This window comes from Panulirus ornatus, chromosome 12 (genome assembly GCF_036320965.1).
Source record: "Panulirus ornatus isolate Po-2019 chromosome 12, ASM3632096v1, whole genome shotgun sequence".
In the NCBI taxonomy this organism is placed as follows: Eukaryota; Metazoa; Arthropoda; class Malacostraca; order Decapoda; family Palinuridae; genus Panulirus; species Panulirus ornatus.
The window spans coordinates 238,407-248,133 of record NC_092235.1 but is presented as its reverse complement, the minus strand read 5'-3'; the positions used below and the strand labels follow the sequence as shown (position 1 = coordinate 248,133).

The 9,727-nt window shown below is 39.3% G+C and overlaps 1 non-coding gene across 1 annotated transcript; it reads left to right on the top strand.

The window, feature by feature from the left end:
• Window positions 1-202: 202 nt before the first annotated feature.
• Window positions 203-274, top strand: TRNAV-UAC (transfer RNA valine (anticodon UAC)). The gene has a single exon. It is a non-coding gene; the product is annotated as a tRNA-Val (tRNA).
• The last annotated feature ends 9,453 nt before the right edge of the window (window positions 275-9,727 follow it).

The window sequence follows — 9,727 nt, the reverse complement described above, 5'->3', positions numbered from 1 at the left end:
TGCAAAATTGCGATCCTTTTCAATATATATATATATATATATATATATATATATATATCCTTCAGTATGTTTACTTTCGATAATGAGGAACAGAAGAAGGAGCCAAGCAAGTAAATTTCGTCAAAGACATCACTCTTTTCTAAACGCTGCCTCGCAAAGATTTTCATTAATTCATATTGAAGAAACAGACGTATTTTCTATTGTCTGGTTAGCTCAGTGGTAGAGCGTGAGTCTTACACACTCAAGGTCGTGGGTTCGAGACCCACACCAGACATAATTTTTGTCTTTTTCTTTTTTCATTTTGTCCGCATCACATGTGTGCAACATTCAGTATGTTCGTCCAACGTTATAGTGAAGATCTTCACAATAAATTGGGGTTTTCGACCTTATCTGAAAGGGTCAGGTCCACCAAGACGTCCTTGAAATCTTCCAGAAGCTTCTGGCGATCCTCCTCCAACTGCTGGGCACATCAGAGTTAACATGGGCCGGACATCGGTTGTGGAACGACTTAATCTGCTTCCGGTAGTTAGCAAGGATGATAATGAGGGCTCTGACCTCATACCAGGTCAGCTTAGTTCCAGTCTATTGCTTAGTTCCAGTCTATTGCTTAGTTCCAGTCTATTGCTTAGTTCCAGTCTATTGCAACGACAATAAAAAAGTAAAACTCATTTCTTCGTGGAATATTGAGAGGAAAACACGACAGCAACATGGAGATTTACCCTTTGGTTATTTTGCCGGCTAGTCGGCAACGGTCGGTCAAACACTATTTTGCCGTGGTAATCTCAGTGCTTCATATAATACTAAGTCCAAAAAAATGTTCTTGGGGGCGTAGCTCAGCGGTAGAGCACTTGCTTGGCATGCGAGATGACCCGGGTTCAAACCCCGGCGCTTCCATTTTTGTTATTTGGCAAATTCATTGTTTTCAGTTTTACATATATATATATATATATATATATATATATATATATATATATATATATATATATATATATATATGTATATCGTCCGATCAGGGAAGTTAAGCAACGTTGGGTCTGGTTAGTACTTGGATGGGTGACCGTCTGGGAACGCCAGATGCTGTTATCCCTGGGGATAGGGAAGAAAGTATACTTGCCTCGTATTCCCTGCGTGTCGTACAAGGCGACTAAAATGGGAGGGAGCAAAAGGCCGGAAATCCTTTACTCTCATTTTCAATTTTTCAAAAGACGGAACAGAGAAGACATAAAGATATTGTAAAGATGTGACTAATATAAGATATAAGAATGAATGGAAGATACGGATGTAGCTGAAACAAGGAGTAATGAAGATTAAGGTGCAATGAAAATTATTCTGTAGTGAAGATAAATGTATATGTTAAAATTTTGTATTGAACATCAAGAAGTAATGATAATGATGAGAGTGTAGTGACGATGAGGGTTTAGTTAGGGAGAGGTGACAATTGCCTTTACAATGATACTAAGGAGGCAACACAATGAGGAACACAAACTTTCCAAAGCGACGTTCAAGTCAGACTTTGAAGTAAGTTCGGTAAACAGAAGGATGATGTTAAGATGAGAGTGTAGTGAAGAAGAGTATAGTGATGATAAGGATATTGTCAAGATAGGTTGTAGTGAAGATACGAATGTAGTGAAGATACGAATTTAGTAGAGATGAGGGTTATTAAAGAGTAAAGTTTATTCAAAATGATTATGTAGTGAAGATAAGAACTACTTTTAGTGAACATCAGGGAGTGCAATGATGATGGTATGGTAGAAATAACGGTGTAGTGAAGAAGAGGGTATAGCGAAGATATATTTAGTGAAAATAAGCTAGTAGTGAAGATACACGTTAGTGAATATGAGGTAGTAATGAACTTAACCTTATTGATCTGATCCCCCAAATCCTCCAAACTACGTTCAAGGGCGGATCCAAAGCCGACCGAAAAGGCTATTTCTCTGTGTATTGTTAGTGGTGGTGGTGTGTGTAGGTGTGTGTAATCATCTATTTGCACTGTATTAGGAGGGAGTTTTACACTCGTGGGGCCCCGTGTAAGTACGTTGTTTGTGTGAGCGGGTAAAATTTAAAGCCTTCCTTGAAACCAACTTGGTCAAGATAAGGTCATATGAAGATGAGGTTGTATTGAAGATTATGATAAGCCTTGCATAGTGAAGATAAAGGGATTAAGGAGAGGAGATGTAGTAAAGAAGATTATAGTGAACACAAAAGGATTCAAGCTACGTGCAGGGTCAGCCTACGGGCTTGAACTTACATTTTAGGTCAAAGGCATCACCAGTACACCCCGGCCAGCATTAAAGTTTATCCGTACGCACAAACACACACACACACACACACACACACACACACACACACATAAGTACATATATATATATTTACACTGTACATGAAGCGTTAACTAAAGCTCATTTGGTGAGATCGTGTTTCCTCACATTAAATGTTATCCCAGATGTTCAAAATTCTTCTCTTTGGTCTTTCATTTTCTATGTTTTCCACTTGACTTTCTTCAGTCGAAGTGATTTACCGTTCATGTTTTAGATTAAACTATATTTGTCAATTCACCAATTCCCTCTCCCATCTCATCATGACGCTTCTTATTGTTCTTTGATTTGAATCCTCAGTTTTCACCTCTCCTTCAACATGATAACCTCTGAATCTGTGAGTGTGTAATTACCTATTTTTACTGTGTGAGGAGAGAGGTCTACACTCGCCAGGCCAAATCTCTAGAACATTCCGTACTATTATACAACTTGTAAGATTTATGTATGGTGTCTGCCTTAACCATGACCTCATTCTTCTTATTCCATTCATCAACCACTCTTCTATGAACTTTGAAATTACTTCTCTGAATATATTTGAACAATATTGCCCTAATTTCATGCTATGTTCTCTAGGTTTGTGTGTGTGTGTTCTCAGAAAGTAACTATTATTCAACAATGATTTCCCAAAAGCCATTTACCTCATATCCTTTTATTTCGATGCTGGAAAATGGCTAAATTTTCGTCAAAGTGTTTTTTGTCTTATTAGTATTTATAATGATTTATTGATTCAAAAAGTATTGGTATTTCGAAACTATTTACATCCTTCAACATCTCTAGCCATTTTCACTACACTCTCAACACCATTGGCCATCCTGACTATTTCTTCGACACCTTTAGATTTCATCAAATAATGATCGCAACAAAACTAAATGAATCCGTCTACATATCCGGATTTGTATGGGATTTAATCTGGATAGATCTGGTTATATGACGTCACATGACCCAGGGGTATATAAGGCCGGCGGCGAGAGAAGTGTAATCATTTGAGGATGGGACTCCGTACCGACAACATCTCCTCTCACACTCTCCGGCAAGAAGAAAATTTGGTAAGTGCACCTCAGGCCGGAGTCAAAATGAGCGTTCCAGTTGTAAAGTTGACCCAGAAGGATGTAAATGACCTGGTGGTCATGAGAGAGGTGGGTCGGGGAGGCAACGCCAAGATTGAAACGGTGTTGTTCCGTGGATCGTGTTGCGTCATCAAAAGCCTTCTGGACGGAGTGAGTTGGAAAAGTCTTATGGATGAAGCCGACATTCACAGGAGACTGGCTGGGGCTGGAGGAGCCCCTCTACTTCGAGCAGTGTGCCGCAACCCCCCATTGATCATCTTAAGCCACACTGGCCAGCCTTATGATAAGTTCATGAGAACATGTCGGTCGGACGAGGAACTGGTCGAGTCCGCCATCATGGTCGCTCGTCGGCTGATGGAAATCCATAAGAAAAACATTGTCCATAATGACGTCAAGGTCGAGAATGTGACGGTGACGATGGGTGAGAAGCCAGAGTTTCACATCATCGACTTCGGCTTGAGCGTTAAGAAGGGAAGCTGCGTTGAGTACAATGTTCCTGACCTGTGGTTGGCCCCTGAGGTCAGGGAGCGCAAGCCGGTCTCCCCAGCCAGTGACGTCTTCTCTTTTGGGCATCTAATGAGGCACGTGTCCATCCTGGTCAGGAAGCAGGGTGTGCGGGAAAGCCTCCAGGATCTTTACCAAACAGCGACCCACAGCGACCCCTCAGAGAGACCAGCTCTGCCACTTATTATTGGTGAGCTGAAGAAGGTGATGAGGTCAGTCCGCCGGAGGCGTACCAGAGGAGGGGGCCAACGGAACCAGAGGAAGGGCAGGAAATGAGGTGCCCTTCCTCAACTATCTACCTCACAATAAGAACTTTGTTTTAGAGGAAATTATTATTTTTACATATCTTAAAACGGGAAAGACCTTTATTTTAGAGGAAATTAAAATATTTATTTAAAACGGAAAAAAATTATGGAACTCGACATGCAACCACCTCCTCGTGGTGAGTTCTGGGTGATAAGAGATCAAACATCTCTTATCAGCTAAGAGTTGCATACAAACGTATTTCCTGATAAGTAAAAGACAACTGGATAATGTTCTTATGATCTTAAATGTTCTTAGAGTCTGGCTAGTGTAATCTTGGAGGTCTTCTATCCCCTACAGCTCGGGCTGGGCCCAGACTGCATCATGGACAACGATAAATGATCTTAGCCTAGCTATAATGGACAACGATAAATGATCTTAGCCTAGCTATCATGGACAGAGATAAATGATCTTAGCCTAGCTATCATGGACAGAGATAAATGATCTTAGCCTAGCCATCATGGACAACGATAAATAATCTTAGCCTGGGCATCAAGGCCCATTTTTGGTCGTCCATCATAAATTTGCACGTTATTTTAATATCATTAGTAGTTTTAACTTTATAAGACTGACTTGGTTCAGTTGTATGTTTTCAACCAAGAAAAACTGAAGTGTCCCAAGCATTTAGAAATGGCATTTGTACTACTTAACTCTCGATGTTAGTGAAAACATGTGAGATAACCACGACTGAGCAGCTTTCCTGTGTGCTGTGAATTTATTACCTTCCTTTTTCCTCTCTCTCTCTCTCTCTCTCTCTCTCTCTCTCTCTCTCTCTCTCTCTCTCTCTCTCTCTCTCTCTCTCTCTCTCTCTCTCATTCTGATCAAAATATTCGATATTATGAGATTCAATGTAACCAAACTTCTGAATTTCTTGTTTGTCTTGTAAAGTGGATTATGGGGTTTTGTTGATATATATATATATATATATATATATATATATATATATATATATATATATATATATATATATATATATATATATATATATATATATATATATATATATATATATATATATATATATAAGGCAGATAAGGGAAACCACAAAAAGGACTGTGGAGCCAGTTTGTGGATAGGAGCAATAGTTTTAATATACAATATGTGACAGCTAGAGTGGATATGATTGAATAACGCCATTTCTTTGTTTCGGATGCAACCTCGCTAATGCAAGAAGTGAACATGTGTGAAAAAAATCATGTGTTTGCTATTCCCCACATTAGCCAAGTAGCCCAAAGAACAGATGAAGAAATGGCCTCATTTGCTCACATTCAATCTCTAGCTGTAGTATAAAATGCGCCGAAACCAGAGCCTTCTATCCACTCAGGTCCTACAGACTTACTACTCAATTGACCTGCACCTGCAACACAGCACCTTATTACTTATGGCCTTTACCAGTGGACATGGCCAGCTTAATGAGAGGTGCAGGAGCCTCATAAAGATAGAGGGGACACCTAGAGCAGCAAGCAAGAATATATATATATATATATATATGGGGATAGGGGATTAAGAATACTTCCCACGTATTCCCTGCGTGTCGTAGAAGGCGACTAAAAGGGGAGGGAGCGGGGGGCTGGAAATCCTCCCCTCTCGTTTTTTTTTTTAGTTTTCCAAAAGAAGGAACAGAGGGGGCCAGGTGAGGATATTCCAAAAAAGGCCCAGTCCTCTGTTCTTAACGTTACCTCGCTAACGCGGGAAATGGCGAATAGTTTGAAAGAAAAAAAGAATATATATATATATATATATATATATATATATATATATATATATATATATATATATGTATATATATATATATATATATATATATATATATAGCGTGGGCTATGGATAGAGTTGTGCGCAGGAGGGTGGATGTGCTGGAAATGAGATGTTTGAGGACAATATGTGGTGTGAGGTGGTTTGATCGAGTAGGTAATAATAGGATAAGAGAGATGTGTGGTAATGAAAAGAGTGTGGTTGAGAGAGCAGAAGAGGGTGTTTTGAAATGGTTTGGGCACATGGAGAGAATCAGTGAGGAAAGATTGACCAAGAGGATATATGTGTCAGAGGTGGAGGGAACGAAGAGAAGTGGGAGACCAAATTGGAGGTGGAAAGATGGAGTGAAAAAGATTTTGGGTGACTGGGGCCTGAACATGCAGGAGGGTGAAAGTCGTGCAAGGAACAGAGTGAATTGGAACGATGTGGTATACCGGGGTCGAAGTGCTGTCAATGGATTGAACCAGGGCAAGTTAAGCGTCTGGGATAACCATGGAAAGTTCTGTGGGGCCTGGATGTTTAAAGGGAGCTGTGGTTTCGGTGCATTATTACATGACAGCTTAAGACTGAGTGTGAACGAATGGGGCCTTTGTTGTCTTTTCCTAGCGCTGCCTCGCACACATGAGGGGGGAGGGGGATGTTATTCCATGTGTGGCGAGGTGGCGAAGGGAGTAAATAAAGACAGAAAGTATGAAGTATGTGCATGTGTATATATGTATATGTCTGTGTGTGTATATATATGAGTACATTGGGATGTATAGGTATGTATATTTGCGTGTGTGGACGTGTATGTATATACATGTGTATGGGGGTGGGTTGGGCCATTTCTTTCGTTTGTTTCCCTGCGCTACCTCGCTGACGCGGGAGACAGCGACAAAGCAAAACAAATAAAAAAGTAAATATGTATATATATATACATATATACATTTTTAGATATATATATACATATACATATATATATATATATATATATATATATATATATATATATATATATATATATATATATATATATATATATATATATATATATATATATATATATATATATATGTATATATATATATATATATATATATATATATATATATATATATATATATATATATATATATATATATATATATATATATATATATATATATATATATATATATATATATATATGTGTGTGTGTGAGTGTGTGTGTGGAAATAAAAAGAGCGTGGTTGAGAGAGAAGAAGAGGGTGTTTTGAAATGGTTTGGGCACATGGAGAGAATGAGTGAGGAAAGATTGACCAAGAGGATATATGTGTCAGAGGTGGAGGGAACGAGGAGAAGTGGGAGACCAAATTGGAGGTGGAACGATGGAGTGAAAAAGATTTTGTGTGATCGGGGCCTGAACATGCAGGAGGGTGAAAGGAGGGCAAGGAATAGAGTGAAATGGATCGATGTGGTATACCGGGGTTGACGTGCTGTCAGTGGATTGAATCAGGGCATGTGAAGCGTCTGGGGTAAACCATGGAAAGCTGTGTAGGTATGTATATTTGCGTGTGTGGACGTGTATGTATATACATGTGCATGGGGGTGGGTTGGGCCATTTCTTTCGTCTGTTTCCTTACGCTACCTCGCAAACCCGGGAGACAACGACAAAGCAAAAAAAAAAAAAAAGAAAAAAAAAAAAAAAAAAAAAAAAAAAATATATATATATATATATATATATATATATATATATATATATATATATATATATATATATATATATATATATATATATATATATATATATATATATATTCTTTTAGTTCATTCAAACCATTCGCCATTTTCCGCGTTAGCGAGGTAGCGTTAAGAACAGAGAACTGCGCCTTTGAGGGAATATCCTCACCTGGTTCCCTTCTCCGTTGGAAAAAAAAAAAATATATATATATATATATATATATATATATATATATATATATATATATATATATATATATATATATATATATATATATATTCATTTATTTATTTATTTATCTATTTTGCTTTGTCGATGTCTCCCGCGTTTCCGAGGTAGCGCAAGGAAACAGACGATAGAATGGCCCAACCCGCCCACATACAGATGTATATACATACACGTCCACACACGCAAATATACATACCTATACATCTCAATGTACACATATATATACACACACAGACATAGATATATATATACATGCACATAGTTCATACTGTCTGCCTTTATTTGTTCCCATCGCCACCTCGCCACACATGGAATAACAACCCCCTCCCCCCTCATGTGTGCGAGGTAGCGCTGGGAAAAGTCACAAAAGGCCCCATTCGTTCACACTCAGTCTCTAGCTGTCATGCAATAATGCACCGAAACCACAGCTCCCTTTCCACATCCAGGCCCACACAACTTTCCATGGTTTACCCCAGACGGTTCACATGCCCTGGTTCAATCCATTGACAGCACTTCGACCCCGGTATACCACATCGTTCCATTTCACTCTATTCCTTGCACGCCTTTCACCCTCCTGCATGTTCAGGCCCCGATCACACAAAATCTTTTCACTCCATCTTTCCACCTCCAATTTGGTCTCCCACTTCTCCTCGTTCCCTCCACCTCCGACACATATATCCTCTTGGTCAATCTTTCCTCACTCATTCTCTCCAGGTGACCAAACCATTTCAAAATACCTTCTTCTGCTCTCTCAACCACACTCTTTTTATTTCCACACATCTCTCTTACCCTTACATTACTTACTCAATCATACCACCTCACACCACATATTGTCCTCAAACATATCATTTCCAGCACATCCACCCTCCTCCGCACAACTCTATCCATAGCCCACACCTCGCAACCATACAACATTGTTGGAACCACTATTCCTTCAAACATACCCATTTTTTCTTTCCGAGATAATGTTTTCGACTTCCAAACATTCTTCAAGGCTCCCAGGATTTTCGCTCCCTCCCCCACCTTATGATTCACTTCCGATTCCACGGTTCCATCCGCTGCCAGATCCACTCCCAGATATCTAAAATACTTTACTTCCTCCAGTTTTTCTCCATTCAAACTTACCTCCCAATTGACTTGACCCTCAACCCTACTGTACCAAATAACCTTGCTCTTATTCACATTTACTCTTAACTTTCTTCTTTCACACACTTTACCAAAGTCAGTCACCAGCTTCTGCAGTTTCTCACATGAATCAGCCACCAGCGCTGTATCATCAGCGAACAACAACTGACTCACTTCCCAAGCTCTCTCATCCACAACAGACTGCATACTTGCCCCTTTTTCCAAAACTCTTGCATTCACCTCCCTAACAACCCCATCCATAAACAAATTAAACAACCATGGAGACATCACACACCCCTCCCGCAAACCCATATTCACTGAGAACCAATCACTTTCCTCTCTTCCTACACGTACACATGCCTTACATCCTCGATAAAAACTTTTCACTGCTTCTAACAACTTGCCTCCCACACCATATATTCTTAAAACCTTCCACAGAGCATCTCTATCAACTCTATCATATGCCTTCTCCAGATCCATAAATGCTACATACAAATCCATTTGTTTTTCTAAGTATTTCTCACATACATTCTTCAAAGCAAACACCTGATCCTCACATCCTCTACCACTTCTGAAACCACACTGCTCTTCCCCAATCTGATGCTCTGTACATGCCTTCACCCTCTCAATCAATACCCTCCCATATAATTTACCAGGAATACTCAACAAACTTATACCTCTGTAATTTGAGCACTCACTCTTATCCCCTTTGCCTTTGTACAATGGCACTA